Source organism: Lutra lutra, chromosome 8, assembly GCF_902655055.1.
Source record: "Lutra lutra chromosome 8, mLutLut1.2, whole genome shotgun sequence".
NCBI lineage: Eukaryota > Metazoa > Chordata > Mammalia > Carnivora > Mustelidae > Lutra > Lutra lutra.
In genome coordinates this window covers 61,921,700-61,942,890 of record NC_062285.1, presented here as the reverse complement: position 1 = coordinate 61,942,890, position 21,191 = coordinate 61,921,700, and the positions used below count along the sequence as shown (strand labels likewise).

At 40.1% G+C, this 21,191-nt stretch overlaps 1 protein-coding gene, 1 non-coding gene and 1 pseudogene across 7 annotated transcripts in view; all 3 read right to left on the bottom strand.

The window, feature by feature from the left end:
* SCAF11 (SR-related CTD associated factor 11) overlaps positions 1-1,971 on the bottom strand; it is a 76,259-nt gene extending 74,288 nt beyond the window's left edge. For 5 of the 6 annotated variants that reach the window (XM_047740205.1, XM_047740208.1, XM_047740207.1 and 2 more), the window contains exon 1: positions 1,226-1,969. The gene's annotated coding sequence lies outside the window, so the exon portion shown is untranslated. Of the gene's footprint in view, positions 1-1,225 lie in introns of all 6 variants that reach the window. The other variant, XM_047740210.1, reaches the window with a different exon arrangement.
* An 8,011-nt stretch (positions 1,972-9,982) lies between these two features.
* Positions 9,983-11,080, bottom strand: LOC125106919 (60S ribosomal protein L13a-like; annotated as a pseudogene).
* A 9,649-nt stretch (positions 11,081-20,729) lies between these two features.
* Positions 20,730-20,872, bottom strand: LOC125108031 (U4 spliceosomal RNA). The gene has a single exon (XR_007129738.1). It is a non-coding gene; the product is annotated as a U4 spliceosomal RNA (small nuclear RNA).
* Positions 20,873-21,191: the final 319 nt, after the last annotated feature.

Sequence of the window (21,191 nt, the reverse complement as noted above, 5' to 3'; positions counted from 1 at the left end):
TTAATTCTTATCAAAATTTTAATACGATTACCAATAAAATACAAAAACTGCCAGTTACTTAAGAATGTTTTGCCTTCAATATTCTCCTGAGGTAAGCAGTCACACGCTCAAATTAACTTTTAAAATGGAAAATGCATCTATTGATATGCTTTTTCCGAAATTCAGTGAAAATTCCGAAACTAGGAAAATTTAAGATCAGCGCCCACTAGCCAAACATTAAAAACTTTTTGATAAGTTTTGCTTAAATATCTTACTTCACTGGTGGTATGAATAAAGATGTTAGTTAGAAGCAATCCAAAATAACTAATAATCGCTCAACTTGGCAGACACTGTAAGAAATCCTCTAGAGAAATATGTTAGGGGTATTTTACAATTCAACATTTGAATCTGTATTTTAACCAACTGCTTAAACCAGGCATTTCCTTTCAAAACAATTTTTCAAAATATGTGGGTAGCAACACGGCCAGCAATCTCTAAAAAACATCTTTAATGGCTCAAAATTCCTAGGTTTGAGGAGGGGCGACTCATTAGGCTAAGTTTAGATCGGCCCTTTTGTTGTCAGCCCAGGAAACGGGTTTTAAATTGGGGGTGGGAGAGCAGTTTGAAATTCAGGACCGGGGTAAACGCTGATGCCTAGCAGCGCCGGCTCTTCCCCATTCGCGCACTGAGAGGTCACGGCGCAGTAAAGTTTGGTTTCACAAGCGGGCTTGGACACTATTGACAAAAGCAAAGTCTTCTAAGTAAGCGAACTCGGGGGTCGGGGAGCACCCGGAAGCCCAGCAAGACACGTTTCCACTGCAGGAAGCGGGTGTATGTGTGCCGACTCAGTTACTGAGCCCCTTGCCTCACCCCACCCCCCACAACTGGACCCCGCACCCAGGCGGGGACAGGCTCCGCCGGCAGAAGCGGCGGGAGCCGGGTAGGCCACAAGGAGGAAATGGGACGGGGTGTCGCCAGTGAGGCGGCGGCGGCCGGAGCGGGGCCTCCCTCTCCGGGTAGTGAGAAGGAAGAGGGGCCCTCCCCGCCGCAGCTTCCCCCGCCTCAAGGGGCAGCTCCAACTTTCCTCCAAGCGCAGGACGCCGCCAGGGCCGCGCGCGATTCCGAAACTTTGTCCGCCCTCCCGTCGCCCCGGGCCCGCTCCCGCTCCGCGCCAGCCCGTAACAGCCCCCACTTCGCCCCGACAGCTGCCGGAGCCCATCCGCTCCCGGGGTCGGCCCGTGTTTACCTCAGGCCGAGGTCGAGGCGCTTGCTCCAGCGGCGGCGGCTCCACTGCAGGTCCCTAGGTCCCCGTCACGACGCCAAGTTCCCCAACATGGACTCCTTCGTCCGCTTGGAGTTGTTCCGGGGGTCGCTGGAGCACCGGCTCTACTCGCCGGGCCGGGAGGTGGCGACGGAGCAGAGAGCGGACCCGGGCGGCGCTGCTCCGCGCGACTTGCGCCACCGCCGCTCCTCCTCCCCCCGCCTTGTCTGGCCTCCTCCCTCCCCTCCCCGCGCGTGTCCTCCCCTTTCTCCCCCTCCGCTCCGCTCAGCCGCGCCGCCACATGTCGGCGCGCTACGGTGACGACTGCGGCGGCTGCGGCTCTCCCTACTTGCTTGTTGGGCCCCGGCGCGCACTGCTGCAATGCTCAACCAGACCACTGGGGGGCGCTGGCAAACCACCCTTAGCGACCTAGGAACGTGGCGGGCGGAGTGACGTCACGCGGCCTGGGTGTGGGAGGGAGAACCGCAGCGAGTGGCGCGGACTTCTGGGAAACGTCTTCCGCGCGCTGTCATCCCACCCTGCAGATTGTGCGCAGGCGCCGTGTGTGAGGCGCTGGAGTTGGCGCTCCTCTAGCGGGTGAGCGGGCTTAGCTGCGGTGGACAATGAAGGAGTCCCTCGGGGACCTGGACGTGAGGTGGTTTGCGTGGCATTTGCAACCCTATCTTTTTGGTAATCCGATATTGAAGAGTGTTCTTAGGCTGTGTGGCGGTGGATTGAGTTTTCACCCAGCACCGTTGTCCACCTGAAATACACCTTATGGGGAGGTTGAAGTGTCCCTAACTTGGAAGCCCACCTCTTTCTTCCCGCCTGGCGGCTTTTAAAAAAACCGCCTAGGGGAGAGGTTTTCCCTGCGGCACGTCGAGACACGCTTTTCCCCGTATCTTAATTACTACAGCAAAAATATTAAACTTGGTTATGATTGTCTTAGAGGACTTCCACTCTGTGGTCGGGCAGCGGCGTGATTCTGCGATACTTTGTCCGGACCTCCGAGGTGGAACATGTGCGCCTTGTTCATTCCCCGTCGGGTCGTCAGAGCTTTCGTTTTCCTTCGGAAATACCTTCACAGGCTGTTTTTTCAAAGTCACTGACTCTTCCACCTCCTAGTTTCTCTTCCGGACAATTTCTGCACGCTCCTGACTGCTCCTCCCGCGCCGGCGGCCACCCCCTCTTCTTCCAGCCGGTCCTTCCTGTCCCCCGCGCACCCCGGGGGTCCTGCTAATAGCTCCCGCGGTAGGAAGCTCTGGCCCCGGGCCGCCGGGCCGACCCGGCTTCCCCCAGGTCTCAGTCTCAGCCAGCCGCGCTGCACGCCCCTTTCCCTGCGGTCCGCCCCAACCCCTTGCTGTGCACGCGGCACCCCCCTTAACCACGCTAAGCCTTGCCAAGGATGACTTTCCTCCCCACGTGTCGATACCCCGCCGGCAGGCCACCTCTCTGCCGCTCTCGCCCAGACTAGGCTGGTTGCCACGTCCCCTGCTCCCTGTACTGTGCGCGCATCCTGTTTGGTCGGCTCCGAGTCCGCCTCGCTCTGCGAGCTCTGGGGCAGGGTCTCCCCACGTTCATAACAGCAGCACCTGGCAGAGTGAGCTGTCGTTCAATGAGAACTTGGTCAGTAATTGCGGGGGGAGTATACGAATGGCAGCCTTGTCCCGACTTCAAAGCCTTTGGAGTTTTAACGATGTATATATAGTTTTTGATACGAGGTCTGGGGATTTAGGTGGGCTTTGCTGTGTTCGGAAAGTTTGAGGAAATGATGATCTAGAGGAGTTAAAATGTTTTTTCTGATGGAAGACCAAAATGTTTTTGAACGGCCTTTTCCTGTCACTCTCAGAGCAAACAATTCCATAAAATAACCAGGTCAACAAGCACGATGATGAGCCATCCAACAGAAGAAGGGTGTAGCTTTGTCATGTATATAAAGGCACATCTTCACCCTAAGAATGCGACTTCCGGGAGCGTAACTTCAGATGGAGACTAATGAGGCAATATTCTTTTGTGGGTATTTTACATGAAAATCTATTTATTTGTTTAAAAAGTATTCCTTCTTAAAATTTAATTAGAGGTCAAATGATAATATCTGCCAATAGAAAACTATAATTTTTTAAAAAGGCAGGGACGCCTGGTTGGCTTAGTAATTAAGCGTCTGCTTTCAGCCCACGTCATCATCCAGGATCCTGGGATCCAGCCGGTATGGGGTTCCCTGCTCAGCCAGGAACTTGCTTCTCTCTTTCTTTACCTGCTCGCCTGCTCCTGTTCCCTCTCTCAATGTCTCTGTCAAGTAAATAAATAAAATATTTTAAAAAGTAATAAAAATTTAAAAAGCGGGGCGCCTGGGTGGCTCAGTGGGTTAAGCCACTGCCTTCGGCTCAGGTCATGATCTCAGGGTCCTGGGATCGAGCCCCGCATCGGGCTCTCTGCTCAGCAGGGAGCCTGCTTCCTCCCCTCTCTCTGCCTGCCTCTCTGCCTGCTTGTGATCTCTCTCTGTCAAATAAATAAATAAAATCTTAAAAAAAAATGTTTAAAAAAAATTTAAAAAGCAATAACAGTATATACCATTTCAGCAAAACTGAATATAAATTATTTCCCCCCACTGAGGCCATTTCGCCTTTGTTTAATCATTTTATTTTATTTTGTTTTCATCATGATAAATATACTCTTTGATCCCTACCCACCTCCCCTTTGGTAACAATCGGTTTTCTATAGTTAAGAGTCTGTTTCTTGTCTCTTATTTTATCTTTGCTCTTTTGTTTTCTTAAATGACATGTATAAGTGAGATCATATGTTATTTATCTTTCTTAGTTCACTTAGTTTTATACTCTCTAGCTCTATTCATGTTGCAAATGACAAAGTTCTTCTTTATGGCTAGACAATATTCCATTGTATATATGGACCACATTTTCTTTATCCATTCATCTGTTGATGAACACTTGGGTTGTTTCCGTAGTTTGGCTATTGTAAATAAGATCCTGCAATAAACATAGAGGTTCATGTATCCCTTTAAATTAGTGTTTTTATATTTTTTGGGTGAATACCCAGTAGTGTGATTCCTGGATCATAAGATAATTCTATTTTTAATTTTTTGAGGAACCTCTGTACTGAACAATAGGAATTTTTGGATATATTTATTCTCTGGCAGATAATTAATTTCCACTTTTTTACAGTTGGACTCTGTAGGTATTATGTGAGAATATTTTAAGAGAAAAATGTTTTTAATGCTAATGTACTAGCAGTTTCTACTTTCATGTGCTAGTAGAAAAGAGGGTGGTGGCTTGTAATAGGCCATCTCTTGTCTCTCCAGGGAAAAGACTGTGTATTTCTGTACTTGCAGCATCCTCCTAGTTACGTTTGCATGTGAGGATTTGTTACTGTCTCTGTGGTTTCAATTCTTTATTTATAATATAATAAAGAGATACAGAGTTTTAAATAAATGGTGAACTATAAAATGCAGGAGTAAAGATTGATATATCAACCATCACTGTTAATATTTAAGATTTGATTATAACCATAAATAACACAAATAATACCCATCGTAAAACAACCTTCAACTGAATGCCCAATTGGCTTATTGGATTTGGGCACTTAAAATATCAAACATGTCAGGGTGCCTGGGTGGCTCAGTGGGTTAAAGCCTCTTCCTTTGGCTGGGTCATGATTCCAGGGTCCTGGGATCAAGCCCCATATCGGTATCTCTGCTCAGCAGGGAGCCTGCTTCCTCCTTTCTCTCTGCCTGCCTCTCTGCCTACTTGTGATCTCTATCTGTCAAATAAATAAATAAAGTCTTTATAAAAAAAATATCAAACATGTCACATAGCAACAGCAACCCATACTGGCATCTTACAAAAAAAAAAAAAAAATTGAAGGGTAATCAGTGTATTGATTTTGAGAGCTTTACCAGAGATAACTATTATTAATTTAACTGCTATAAGTTGAATACAAAATAACATTGAAATTAAGAGGTGGAATCGCTGTGTAACTGAATTAAGTTGGAAATAAGACTCTCATATGGACTCTCACATGATACCCTTGCAGTTTTTAACAAATTGCCTAATTTTTCGGGTCCTCAGTTTTCATATCCATTACAGTGAAAAATTTTATTTTAATGATTTCTGTGGCAGTTTTATAACAGGAGTGTATGAATTCCAAGGGCGTACAGTTTAAGACTCTTACAAGCAAAATATGACCAAATAATTTATCTTTTTAAGGAATGAAAAATACATGCCATAGGGAAAAGTTAGTTTATAGGAGTTAAAAAAAATAAAAAAGCCAATGTTTTATCTCTGTTTTCACAACTGTGAAGAATTTTAATCAAGATGATGCGGATTATTACACAGTCATTTTCTATGTGGAATTAAATTTACTTCAGCTCCAATCAGTTGGGTGTCTACTATCTGGGAAGTGCTGTGAGTGAGGTTGTTATAGATAAATGAACAGTGTCTCAGAGACAGTTAAATGGGTACTGATAATTACAAAAACAAAGGAAGAATATAAGTGTCATAAAAGGAATAAAAACAAAAGTGCTGGTTGGGAAAGGGGGTGTCAAATGAGAGAGAATACAAAAAGGACCAAGGATAAGTTCATAAAAGAACAAATCTGAACAAAATAGATTCAGGTATTATTCCATATTAAAAGCTCCAGTTTCTCTCAGGTTGGTTTCCCAACCCCCACAGCACCTCTTACCATTTTTTATCACTCCCCTCAAGTCTCAACTTTACAATTACTCCTGCAGAGCCCCTCAACCCTGACCCAGAAAAAGATCTCACCATAGTCTTTTAACTTTCTTACCTTCTTTCCCTATACTTGCCAATTCTGTCTATAACTATCTAAATCCATACACACTTCTTTTCCTGTCCCACAGAGGAAGCACTAGCTCTTGTCTTGCTTAATGCTTACTTAGCTCTCTACTTGTGCTGAAGATCTGTTTTTTCCAGACTTTGGGATTTACAGACCATTAGTATTTCTACCAGTTCAGGAACTGGCATAGATAGGGCTATTAACTTTTAATCTTGACAAATAATGATATAAATTTTTAAAGTCCTCCCATCTCTTATCACCCTCAATTACTTTAAAGAAAATGCACTTTTAACACAAAAGAACTAAATTTTTAGGAACTACACTGTTTATTTGCATTTCCCTGTGAAACAGTGAAGCCATCACAGCCCTGGCACTTTGGGGACACTACTCTGAAATGGATCCTCTCTATCCCCTCAGGGCCCACCTGATGGGTTACTCTGTCTTCAATCTTTTCAATCTCTACTTTACTGGAGATTAATTTATCTTTCTTCTCTCCAAATCTAAAAATAGTCTATATCTAAGACTACTTCTTCATTTCACTTTCTACTCACTTGTTTAAAAGGTAATAAACATTCATTTTAACAATTCAGACAACACAGAAGTATAACAAAGTATATTTCAGAAAAAAATAAAGAAAAAGATAGTTTTCCTCTCCCCATCCCAATCCTAAATAAAATCAAGGTTAAAAGGTTAATGTTTCTTTCCATATTTTTTCCAGTGGTTATAGAAATACATATTAATAGAAATTTTGATTTTTTATAAATAGTAAATTATACCATATATATTTTTCTGCAACTTTTTCTTATTAAAGTTTATAACAGATACTCTTTTCTTGCTTGTTCTTTTAACTAACTGCACAATATACTGTTAATGTACCATAATTTTTAAGCCTTTTTTTTTTAAGATTTTTTTAATTTATGTTGACAGAGAGATCACAAGCAGGCAGAGAGGCAGGCAGAGAGAGAGGAGGAAGCAGGCTCCCTGCTGAGCAGAGAGCCCAATGCGGGGGCTCGATCCCAGGACTCTGAGATCATGACCTGAGCCGAAGGCAGCGGCTTAACCCACTGAGCCACCCAGGCACCCCATTAAGCCATTCTTTTATTGGTAGATAATATAGATTTGTCCAGATTTTATGCCATTATAGACATTGCTAGAATGAGTGTCCTTTGTGCAGTTTCTTTCTATAGACTCAAATCCTTAACATGAGATTATTGAGACAAAAGATATGTGCACATTTTGATAGATACTGCCTGGAGAGGATATATATGGATTTTTTTTTTTTTTTGTCTTGTTCGTTTTGATACCCAGCGTCCATCTCCTCTTTTTCTGGTAACAGCACCTCATTTTCTTTAGATGAATTACTCTTCTATTAAACTATGGGGTTACAAATGGTATTGACTCCTCCATTGGCTTCTACATTTGGTCAATGAAAGTAAAATATCACAGAGGTATAATATTCTATAGTTCAGGAATGGGCACATGACTCAATTCAGGGCAATAAGAATTAGATCAAGGACTTTTCTTCTCTGCTAAATTTGTTGCTGTAAGGATGTAAGCTCTTTTCACGAAGAGAGACTTACAGAAAATGACTTCCACTCAGAGGAAGACAGAACTAAAACATGGAAAGAAACTAGATTCTAATGATAACATTTCAGTAGATTCCATCTAGCTATGTCTAGATTTTCAGTTATATGACTCTATAAATAACTTTTGGGGACATGGGGGTGTGAGTTGGGTTTTCTATTACTTGTGATCAAAGATGTCTTGAGTAAGACACTGCCGGATTACCTCTAGAATGATTGCAGTTCACATTCCCCAATCAAAAGGTAGAATGTCTATTTCTCTACCTCTTACCAGGACTGAAGCATGAATCTTACATCTTTGTTGGTGTAATGTGCATTAAATGCTATCTCACTATTATTTTAATTAGTGTTTCCCTGACTACTAATAGGGCTGAACTTGTTTTCATATATTCTGAGACCGTGCATAGCCTTCTTATGTTGTTTTATTGTTTGTCTTCATCTTTTTCTGAACTTTTTATAGGATCTTTTTTATGTTAGAGCTCTTAACTCTTGGTGTTCCATATATGTAGATACTATTTTTTTCATAATCATCTTTTGACTTTGCTCATAGTGGCTTTTGTCACAGGAAGGTTTTAATTTTTATATTGCCCAACCTATCCATTCACTCTTAAACCCACAACAATTAGGTTTACTGCATCACCACGCCTCTGAAACTCCTCCTGGAAAAAATCACCAGTGACCTCATACTGACCAAGTGTGATGAACTCTTTATAGTCCTCAGCAAGCAGTTCTTGTCTTCTATTGACTGCCTACTGTGTACCAGGCTTTGTGCTGGGCACTGGTGGTATAAATAAGATACTGTTCTTGCCCTTAAAGAGTTTACCATTTATTGCAACAGTCAACCAAATGAACATATTTCAGTATGCAATTGATGCTGATGTTGAATTTGTGTTATAGGCTGAATTGTGTTCCCCCCCCAAAATTCATGTGTTTTAAGTCCTAATCCCCAACACCTCAGAGTGTAATTGCATTTGAAACAAGGTCTTACAAGAGGGAATTAATTTAAAATAAGGTCTTTAGGGTAGGCCCTAATCCAATATGACTGGTATCCTTATTAACAAGGGGAGATTAGCACATAGACATGTGTGTACACAGAGGATAAACCAGGCAAACACAGGAGAATATGGCCATCTACAAGTCTAGGAAAAAGGCCTCAGAAGAAACAACACTGCCAACGTCTTAATCTCAGAATTCTAGCCTCCAGAACTGTGAGGAAATAGATTTCTCTTGTTTAAGCACCCAGTCTGTGGGACTTTGTTATGGCAGTCCTAGCAAATGAATATGGGTTGTCTCTACAATAGCCCTTCCATACCTCCCCCTTGTGGAGCATCCATGTGGTTGTAGAAGGCGAAGATTAAAACATACCAACAATTCCAGGAATGAACTCTGATTATTTTAAAGCACTCAAGGTAATCCCACATCTCTTGTCACAGCAAGTGGTTTAGGAAACCCAGACTTTGACCAGTTTGTATCCGTGAACCTCGAATTGCTAGTGACTCTGAGAAAGATTTTTCCTTATTCTTTAAATAAAGCTGCTAAAAGCCTGCTCTCTTTCCATTTGGATGGTGAGGGTTGTGAATATAAACCCTGGAATTACTGCAGTTACTGTCATTGTGAACAAAGCTGGCTTTAGAGTAATGCTGATTCTCTCTAAGGCAGAGCAGAGAAGGAGCAAAACTGGGTCCTTGACATCATTAAGCCACTGAATCAAATCAATCCTGATACCTGCCCAGTTATGTGAGCCAATAAGTCCCCTTTCTTATATAAGTAACTTTTACTTTTTAAAAAACTCACAATACAAAAGGTCTTAACAGTTATAAGGTACACAGGGAAGGGAATCTGTCACAGATTGAATTCCCCACAACTATACTTTGAACACGGAGATTCAGGAGCAGAAATTTCCTTGGGGATTGCTCTTGGGATCCAACTCTGGAATGAGTAAAGGAAATAAGATTGGACAGAGGAAGAAGTTAAACTATAATGCAGTCCAGCAAAGGTATCAGCCTTTTCTGGAGAGAGCTCTGAAGACTTTATGCTACCTCAATAACCAGTCATTTTGGCAGAACCCAGAAAATTAAGGAGGCCCTCTTAAGCCAAAGGTAAGTTCTGGAGTAGGATTCATTTGAAAGCTATCAGCACTTCTAGAAGCTGTGGAATGACTTTGGTCCTGGATGGGGAGACCTCTGCAAGTCAAATCTCTGCTCACTTAGAGGTATTCCCCTCTTTCAGGGCCACTCTTAAGTAGCTGCCTGTGGCACTTGGACATTGGGACTGCCACTTTTAGGTCCCCCACATCCTAGGGTACCAATGGAAGATGGGAAGGCCAGGCCAAGCATGAGAAATAAAATCTTTATTGGACCCAAACAAGGAGTCCTTGTGTCTTGAGGAACTCATTGTATTTATCAGTTGTCTTTTCTTCTTGGCCTGTTTCTGTTATCTCATGAGCTACTACTTCTTCCCATAATGGAACTTGGCCTTCTCCTTTCTCTTTTCCTGTAGGGTGGCCATCATGGCCTGTACTTCCAGGAAACATTGCGAGCCAGGTGCCCAGGTATGCAAACTCCTGAGTGGGCTTCAGATGCACAATCTTGGGGGCAGTAAAAACCACCATTCACTTTTTCTTCTTATGAGGTTGGGGGACAGGAGCAGGAGTGAGATCCCATCAGATACCATAAGGCTGTCCAAGGTGGCTGGGTCTTACTTGGTCTTGAGCAGCAAAATGCCTTGTACCATTCTGCAAAAAGATGTAGCTAGGGACCCAGAAATAACAGGGGACTGGAAATGGTAGAGCCCACAGGATGAGTTGGTGTTCATGCATTTGTGGAAGAAGACCAGGTACAGCAACTTGTTTCAGTAGAAATTGCCAGAAATATGGATGCCCTCACAGCGCATGACCACCAACTTCTGCCTGGCAATACTACTTAGCCATGATGCTCACCTGACAACACAGGAGATGGCCTTGGCTATCCATGTACTGTGACTAGCCCCAACACCATCTTTCGTATCTGCCTGGAAAAAGACCAGTAAATATTCAACAAAAGATATTTAAGACTCCATTGCAGATGACATGACCTCACTCCAGAACCTAAGGGATTTGTGTTGTGATTGTCCCACTGGGACTTGCCATAAACTTTTAAATTTATATAGAGACAAGAAAGTTCAAATATACAAGGAGAAATCAGAAATCGTCATGAATCTCATCATTAGAGACAATCTTGTCATCAGCATCCTAGTGAGTATCTCTTTGTACCATTTCCCATATATTTACATAAATAAAACTATGTGATTGCTGTTTTACAACCTGCTCTTTGATTCAGTAATACATCAGTGAATCTAGATATACATTATCCTAGATATACATCATTCCGTGCATATTTAGATATACAGACATCATTTGGATATATCATAATTTAACCAGCTTGCTATAAACAATGAGTTCTTAACTGGATGGTACTGCCCTCTAGAGTATGTTTTGTGTCTAGAGTATATTTTGTGTCTAGAGTATTCACGTTTTGAAATACATATTATTTTTGTTACAAATTGCTTTCCTTTTATTTCTCTTTGGTATTACAATTAGGTATATTTTGTTTAAGGTATCTATGACTTCCATTTTAGGACTGTAAAGGAAGTGTTAACAAGTTTATTATAAGAAGTGAACTGAATTGGCTAGGATTGAGAAGAATTGCTTATAGAGAGACATACAGTATTTTCTTTTTTTTCCAATTTTCAGTATTACAAAGCATGCTTTAATGAACATCTATATGCATTCATCCTTTGGAATAGGTTTGCCACATTAAAGGTATGCATGTTTAAAATTTTAAAAATTTTGACACATTGCACCAATTTACCCATACACCAACAGGGCATGAGAGTGCCAGTTCCCTCATACACTACTTACCAACAGGAACGGAATCTGGATGTCTATCCTATTGCTCTTCACTTAAAGGCTAGATAAAATTTTCTTGAAACTCGTGTTATGCTCTAGGATAAGTCTAGAGTCTTCTTCGATTCTGAAAGTTCCAGGAATTTACTTTATTCCCAGTTACATCTGGTGTTAATTTCTGACTTAACTAATTTCTCTTTCTCTTCTATGTTTTGTTTTGTTTTTAGTTAACAACTATTTTGAGATACACTAATCACACCATACAATTTGCCTATTTAAAGTGCACAGTACAATGGTTTTTGATATATTCAGAGTTATGCAAGAATCCTTGCCATCAATGTTTTTTGCTTTTGAAGATTTTATTTATTTTAGAGAGAAAGCACATGCGCCAGGGAGGGAGGTGGAAGGAGATGGAGGGTTTGGGAGGGGGAGATGGTGAGAGAAGCCCAAGCAGACTCCAAGCTGAGCATGGAGCTTCACGTGGGGCTCAATCCCAGGACCCTGAGATCATGACCCAAGCCAAAATCAAGAGCTGATCACTCAACTGACTGAGCCACCCAGGTCCTTCCTTCAGAATCAGTGTTCTAAGAGCATTTTTCTCATCACCCGCTCCCAAATCCTATACCCATGAGCAATCACTCCTTATCCCCCAGCCCTAGGCAACTACTAATCTACTTTATGTCTCTATGGACTTGCCAATTCTGGATAGTTTATATAAATGGAATCATAAATATGTGGGCTTTTCTGACTGGCTTTCACTTAGCATAATGTTTTCAAGTTTCCTTCATGTTCTAGCATGTAACAGTACTTCTTTTTTATTCTTTAATTTATTTTGTTGAGTAATAGTCTGTCATATGGATATACCACATTTTATTTATCTATTCATCAATTGATGGGCATTTTGGTTGTATCCACTTTTTGGCTATTATGAATGATGGTATTATGAATATTCGTGTACAAATTTTTATGTGAACATATGTTTTTATTTCTCTTAAGTATATACTTATAAGTGGAATTGCTAGGTCCATATGGTAACTCTGTTTAACCATTTGAAGAACTGCCAAACTCTTTTCCAAAGAAGCTGCACCATTTTATATTCCCATCAGTAATGTATGAGGATTCCAATTTCTCCACACACTCAATAACACGTGGAAATTTCTGTGTTTTTTATTACAGCCATCCTATTGAATATGAATTTGTATCTCATTGTGATTTTAATTTGCCTTTCCCTGGTAGCTAATGAGGTTGGACTTCTTTTCATGTGTTAATTTGTCTCTATATCTTTGGAGAAGTGTCCATTCAAATCATTCACCCATTTTTTTAAGTAGGCTCCACACCCAGCATGGAGCCCAATTCAGGGCTTGAACTCAGGATCAAGACCTGAGCTGAGATCAGGAGTTAGACACTTAACTGACTGAGCCACTCGGGTACTCCTCATTTGCTCATTTTTAATTGGGCTATTTTTCTTTTTATTATTGAGCTGTAAATTCTTTATATGTTCTAGATACAAGTCCTTTATCATATATTTGCTTTGTAAATATTTTTCCCACTCTGTATTATCTTCACTTTCTTGATGGTGTTCTTTGAAGAATGAATTTTTAAATTTTGATGATGTTGAATTTATCTATTTTTATTGTTGTTGCTTGTGATTTGGTTACGTATTTTTTTTCTTTTTTTTTTTTAAAGATTTTATTTATTTATTTATCAGAGAGAGAGATCACAAGTAGGCAGAGAGGCAGGCAGAGACAGAGGGAGAAGCAGGTTCCCTGCCGAGCAAGGAACCCGATATGGGACTCCATCCCAGGACGCTGGGACCATGACCCGAGCCGAAGGCAGCCGCTTAACCAACTGAGCCACCCAGGCGTCCCTGGTTACGTATTTAATAAACTAGTTGCCCATTCCAACATCACCAAGATAAATGCCTATATTTTCCTGTAAGAGTTTAGTAGTTTTAGCTCATACATTTAGGGCTTTGATCCACTAATTTTTTATGTGTATGTGCATAAATTTTGTGTATATACAACTTCAGTCTTTTGCATATGGATATCTAGTTGTCCCAACATCATTTGCTGAAAAGACTTCCTTTCTTCATTAAAATGTCATGGCATCCTTGTTGAAAACCTATTGACCACAAATATGAAGGTTTATTTCTGGACTTCTCAATTGTATTACGTTGATCTTTATGTCTGTCCTATCCCAGTTGATCTTTTGTCTTGATTACAAGTAGCTTGATAGTAAGTTTTGAAACTGGAAAATATGGGTCTTTGTTCTTTTTCAACATTGTTTTGGTTATTCTGAGTCCCTTGGATTTTCTTATGGATTTTAGGATCAACTTGTCAATTTCTGCAAAAAAAATTGCTGTTGGGATTTTGATAGTGATCAGACTGAATCTGATCAGTAGATCAGGTTGGGGATTATTGCCCTCTTAACAATATTAAGTTTTCCAATCCAGTGCATGACATGTCTTTCCATTTATTTACTTCTTTAATTTTTTTCAACAGTGTTTTTGTAGTTTCCAGAGTATAGGTTTTCCTTTCTTTTTTTTTCTTTTGATTAAATTTATACCTATTTTATTCTTTTTGATGCTTTTGCAAATGAAATTGTTTTCTTTCATTTTTCAGTTTGTTCACTACAGGTGTGTAGAAATAAAATTGATTTTTGTGTATTGATCATGTTTCCTGACATTTTGCTAAAATTTTAGTTCTAATAGTTTTTTGTGGATTCCTTAGGATTTTCTGCAGACAATATCATGTCATCTGTGAATAGAAGTAGTTTTACTTCTTCCTTTCAAATATGGGCTTGTATTTCCTTTTCTTGCCTAATTAACCTTCCTAGAATAGAATCTCCAGGACAGTGTTGAATAAAAGTGGTAAGATCTGACATCCTTGTCTTATCCTGGATCTTAGGGGGGAAACCATTCAGTCTTTCATCATTAAATATGATGTTAACTATGAGTTTTCATAGAAGTCCTTTACATTAATGAAGTTCCTTTCTATCTATGAAGTAAGTTTGTTGAATGATTTTATCATACATTGGGCTTTGTCAAATACTTTTTCTGAATCTGTTTGAGACTTTCCCCTTTATTCTAGTGATAAGGTATATGAATTGATTTTTTGGTTACACCTTACATTTCTGAAATAAATTCCAGGTGGTCATGGTGTACAATCCTTTTTATATGTTGCTTTATTCAGTTTACTAATTCATCTCTGTATTTTGCAGTTTATTCTTTATCAATATCCAGGTATTAACCCAAATATGGGGCATGGCTGCTTCTCCTTGATTTTTTTCCAAATACCATTCTAGTGATCATATCTCATTTTTTCTGGTACCTAGAATCTGAACTCTGTGAGTCTTGGTAAGAGTCAAAGTCCATTTCTCACTATAGGAATTACATAAGTCACTTTTGCAGCCTCTCTTGGTACTATGCAGAGGCATATGATCAGTCAGAAACACTTTACTTTATATTTAATTTAGGATCTAATGACACTAATAGTATGGTTAAATTCTCTCACTCTTCATCTCTTTTTCTGCACACTGTTAAATGTTTCCATGCCAGAACCAGGTTTGGACATGATTTGGTTGTTTTTACCAGTTGCTTAGTCCCAAGCCTAGTTCTCTAGCTCGCTGAGTCCTTGGGTGAGCTGCCCAGCATCCTTCTATTAAATCCCTTTATGATTAATTCAACCAGAGTTTACTTTTATAAACAGCAACTAGTATCCTTGCCAGATATAGGCAAGGCTTTACTGTTACTTGACTTGAACTACTAATTTAGGAGATTATGTTAGATATTGCATCAAAGAACCATACAGGAAATAATTCAAAATCAAATATTTGGCTTCTCTTTTTTATTTTTATTTTTTAATATTTATTTATTTGAGTGAGCTAGAGAGAGAGTGAGCACAAGCAGGGGGAAGGGCAGAGGCAAAGGGAGAAGCAGACTCCCTGCTGAGCAGGAAGCCTGATATGTGATCCCACGACCCCGGGATCATGACCTAAGCCAAAGGTAGAGGCTTAACTACTGAGCCACCCAGGTGCCTCTGACTTCTCCTTTTTAAAAAAGAACCTTGACTGAGGTGGCTGGGTGGCTTAGTCACTTGAGTGTCCGACTCTTGGTTTTGGCTCAGATCATGATCTCAGGGTTGTGAGATAGAACCCCACATGGGTTCCATCTCAGCAGGGGATCTGCTTGAGATTCTTTCCCTCCCCCTCTGTTCCTCCCCCACTCATGCATGCTCTCTCTCTAAAAACAAAAAAAAACAAAACAAAACAAAAAAAAACTAACTAAATCTTTTTAAATATAATAAAAATAAATAAAAAGTAACCTTGGCCATTTCCCCTAACACAAGCTCTAGCTTTCCACAGGTACTTTATTTCATTCTCTTTCTTTTTTCTTCTCTCCACCCCATCCAAAATTCCTGTTCATTTTTTAAGTAAAGAGACTTACCCAATTCTGCTTTCTCTTGCCAATCCCAAATAAGTTATCAAGATCTTTTTGTAGGTAAAGATAGCTCTTTCCCTAAAGCAAACTAGTCACATAATTTTTTCCATTCCAACACATTTGATATTCCATGTTGTTTTGTCATAACCAATCCGACAACTAACAAAGGATATCACTCTTGTAAAAACTTGCATTCATCAGATTATTCCTTTTTTTTTTTTTTTTTTTTAAGGAGTGAGGGCTTGTGGGTGTGTGCCAGTGGTCCAGTGGTGGTGGAGGAGTAGAAGAAGAGGGAGAGAGAGAATCTTAAGCAGGCTCCACACTCAGTGGGGAACCTGACATGGGGCTCAATCTCACAACCCTGAGATCATGAACTAGGCTGAAATCAAGAGCCTGAAGCTTAACCAACTGAGCCATCCAGGTGCCCCTCGATTATTCTGTTTTTAAAAAAAATAATTGGAGGGGCACCTGGGTGGCTCATTGGGTTAAGCCTCTGCCTTCAGCTCAGGTCATGCTCCCAGGGTCCGGGATCGAGCCTCACATCGGGCTCTCTGTCAGCGGGGAGCCTGCTTCCCCCCCCCCCGCCCCCGCACCCTGCCTGCCTCTCTGCCTCCTTGTGATCTCTGTCTGTCAAATAAATAAATAAAATCTTAAAAATAATAATAATAATTGGAGACCAGGATTTCTTTTGGAAATTGCCTGTAATTTTACTCTTTTTTCCCTATTGAAATATTTGTCTTTTTCTTGTTGTTTTGTAAATTCTTTTAAGCTCTTTATATATAGGGAATATTAGTATATGATCATATTTGTTGCAAATACTTTCCCCTGGTCGTTATTTGTCATCATCATTGTTCACGATGAAACTCTGTTTCACCAAGTAGAAATTTTGGTTTTACTTTTTAGGAATTAAAACCTTGCAGGCTTTTCTTTTGTGGCTTCTAGATTTTGTCATGCTTAGAAAAGCTTCTCTTAATCACTGCCTCTGGCTCCGACATCATATAAACATTTACCTTTTTTTCTCCACCCATAATTCATTAAAAATTAAGAAATCAATGGTTAGATTTATAAAATGACTTGTCCATGGTCATACAACTAATTAAAGTTAGGAATAGTCTGCAGAAAAGATGGCAGTACTTCTCAAACAGTCCTAAAGAGTAGTACTTTGTTTAATTTAAAAACTTTTTTTAATGTTAAATGAGATTTTCACCCTTTAAAAATTCTGGCAATTTTCCAGAAGCTCTTTTAGGAAATAAAAAGAAAATACTCTTTTAAACACTGATAATCCAAAAGACACAGTGGGATTTAATAGACAAATATATACTCACCCTTGGAAATTCCTTTATTAAAACATATGGGGAAATAACATATAGGAAAATTTGCATTGGTTTAATAAACCAGCCACTTAAGTCTTATTTTCCTAAAGCTATCCTATAATAGTTAGAGCCAACAGAAGATAGACTATTAAAAAAACAAAACAAAAAATGACTATATTCTTTCTTAAAATGATGTTTGGCATATAAAAATCTTTTTTTTTTTTAAAGATTTTATTTATTTATTTGAGAGAGAGAGAGAGAGGTCAGGGCGAGAAGCAGAATCCCTGCCGAGCAGGGAGCCCGATGCGGGACTCGATCCTGGGACTCCAGGATCATGACCTGAGCCGAAGGCAGTCGCTCAACCAACTGAGCCACCCAGGCGCCCCTGGCATATAAAAATCTTTTACACACTAATTTTCAGCAGTACTTTTGTCAGCTTCATAAATTGCTATTTTACTATTTATTAGAATCTTATATCTTATATTCTCATTTTTAGCAAGGGTATTTGCACAGCTCTCAAGTCAACAGAATGTTAACATGCAATAGATACATGTCGTCTGAATTTACTATATGAGTTCCACTGATTTTTTGCTTTCTCTTCTAGATTTATTTTTTTAAAATAATAGAACAAATCCATGAGATAAAGCCATTCTCAGAAGGATCTAATAATATGTAGATAAACAATAATTGGCTATTTTCCAAAATAAACCTTTTCTTAGGTGAATTTAGTTTCAAAGTATTAGTCTTTATGCTTTCTATAACAATAAAAATTTCTATTTTTTTATTTTTAAAAAAAATATTTTATTTATTTATTTGACAGAGATCACACGTAGGCAGAGAGGCAGGCAGAGAGAGAGAGGAAGCAGGCTCCCCGCTGAGCAGAGAGCCCAATGCAGGGCTCGATCCCAGGACCCTGAGACCATGACCTGAGCCAAAGTCAGAGGCTTAACCCACTGAGCCACCCAGGTGCCCCAAAACTTTAATTTTTTAAAAAATTTTATTTATTTATTTGAGAGAGAGAGCGAGCGCACAAGCTGGGGGAGGGGCAGACTCCCCACTGAGTGGGGAGCCCTATGCATGGCTCAATCCCAAGACTGCCATCATAACCTGGGCCAGAGACAGACACTTAACCAACTGAACCTCCCAGGTGCCCAACAATAAAAAGTTTTAAAGACAGTCTTCACTTTGATTAAGCTTTAACGTCCAAGAAACATCTTCAAAACCTGCCTCACTGGAATGTTCCTTCTAACAATTATGACGAACAGTCAACAGCAGTGAAGCAATCTGGAATACAGAGCAGGAATGGGCAACAATCACCATCTAACTAACAGAATATTTTTTTTTTGTTTATGCGTTTTTTTCCAATATTTCTTCATGGTACACATAGCACATAGTTACAATTCAAGTGTTCATAGTTTTATTTTCTTCTTGCCATTATGTCATAAAAGTTGTGTTATTACCATTTGATTGACAGGAATTAATTACCACAATATTCCTATGAGGATGTTTCCTAATTTAATTATTATTTTTCTTTCCAGCTACTAGAATATTTCAATTATGTCTCTGTTGTTTATATTACATGTACTTTAAAAAGTATTTGAGGCTGTTGGGGCGCCTGGGTGGCTCAGTGGGTTAATGCCGCTGCCTTCGGCTCAGGTCATTATCCCAGGGTTCTGGGATCGAGCCCCGCATCGGGCTCTCTGCTCAACAGGGAGCCTGCTTCCTCCTCTCTCTCTGCCTGCCTCTCTGCCTACTTGTGATCTCTGTCTGTCAAATAAATAAATAAAATATTAAAAAAAAAAGTATTTGAGGCTGTATAAAAGCAAAAAGTAGATAATTGAAAGAGAAATAAAGAAACCTTTGTAGGGGTACCTGGGTGGCCAAGTTGGGTTGGGCTTCTCACTCTTGATTTCTGCTCAGGTCTTGGGGTTGTGAGATCAAGCCCCACATCGGGCTCTGCGCTCAGCATGGAGTCTGCTTGAGAGTCTCTCTCCTTCTCCATTTGCCCCTCCCCCAACTTGCATGCTCACTCTCTCTCTCTAAAATAAATAAATAAAATCTTAAGAAAAGAGAAAGATTTATGAAGTGTTTAATAAATAAATATGCTAAAAATCTATATTATTTAATGAAGTAGCTCTAAGTTTCATTCCAGGGTATACTTTCAAACAGCTGTTAAAATAAGTCAACCTAGGTAGAAGACTATGAGCCTTTGGGTACATAAGTGTGAATATACAAACATTTGGGAGTGAATTTTTTTACAGAAATATTCACTTCCAGCTGCTTTAAAACATGAAGCTTCTTCATTTTGTTTAATACTGTCTCAATCATATTTTTTCATTTTGGTAGTCCTATCCTTGTAAAATGAATTGAGACCTGTTCCCTTATTCTCTAATTAATTTTTGAAAGTTTTGTATAATATTAGTATTGTTTCTTCCTTAAGCATTTCATAAAATTCGCCAGTGACTCCATATGAGCCTGGCATTTTCATTGAATAAAGATTATAAATAATAGATATTTCTTTTTCTTTGGTGTCAAATTTGGTAAGTTGGATTTCTTTTTCTTTTCTTTTTTTTTTTTTAATTTATTTATTTGACAGACAGAGATCACAAGCAGGCAGAGAGACAGGCAGAGAGAGAGAGAAGCAGGCTCCCTGCCGAGCAAAGAGCCCGATGTGGGGCTCAATCCCAGAACTCTGGGATCATGACCTGAGCTGAAGGCAGAGGCTTTAACCCACTGAGCCACCCAGGTGCCCCGGTAAGTTGGATTTCTTAAGGAATCTGTCCATTTTGGCTAAGTTGTTGAAATTGTTGGCATATTATTAATCAAAGTATTCTCTTATTTTCCTTCTGTTATCTGTAAAGTTTGTGATGAGGACCCCTCTTTCATGCCTGATATTAATAGTTTGTGCCGCCTTTCTAGCTTGATCAGTATAGCTAGGACTTTAGTGATTTAGTTGATCTTTTCAAAGAACAGCATTTGCCTCTATGAATTTTCTCTGTTTTCTATTTTACTGATTTTTGCTTATTGTTATTTCCTTATTTCTACTTTAGGTTTCATTTGCTCTTAAAAAACAAAAAACAAACAAAAACACTTTTAAGGATGCCTGCGTGGCTCATTTGGTTAAGCATCTGCCTTCAGCTGAGGTCATGTTCCTGGGGTCCTGGGATCCCACGTTGGGTTCCTTGCTCAGCAGGAAGTCTGCTTCTCCCTCTGCCCTGCTGCTCCCGCTGCTTGTGCTCTTTCCCTCTGACAATTAAATAAAGTCTTCAATGAAAAAAAATAAACTTTTAAAGAGGGATCCTCAGGTCATTGATCTTAATTTCTCTCTCTCTCTCTCTTTTCAAAGATTTTATTTACTTATTGAGAGAGAGCGTGCAAGTGCATGAGCAGGGGGAGGGACCAAGAAAGAGGGAGGGAGAGACTCTCAAGCAGATTCCCTACTGAGTGTGGAGGCTCTATCTCACAACTCTGAGATCATGACCTGAGCTGAAATCAAGAGTTGGGTGCTCAACCAAGCACCCAGGCACCCCTGAACTTCTCTTCTATTAGCAATAATCGCGCCTCGGATAAACCTCATTGGCTACGATACTGCCACTGCGCAAAGCTTGAACTTCTCTTCTTTTTTTTTTTTTTTTTTTAAGATTTTATTTATTTATTTGACAGAGAGAGATCACAAGCAGGCAGAGAGGCAGGCAGAGAGAGAGAGGGAAGCAGGCTTCCCGCTGAGCAGAGAGCCCGATGCGGGGCTCGATCCCAGGACCCTGAGATCATGACCTGAGCCGAAGGCAGCGGCTTAACCCACTGAGCCGCCCAGGCGCCCCTTGAACTTCTCTTCTAATATAAACATTTTAAATCTATAAACTTCACCCTGAGCACAGCTTTAGCTGCATCCCACAAATTTTGATATATTGTGTTTTGATTTTTA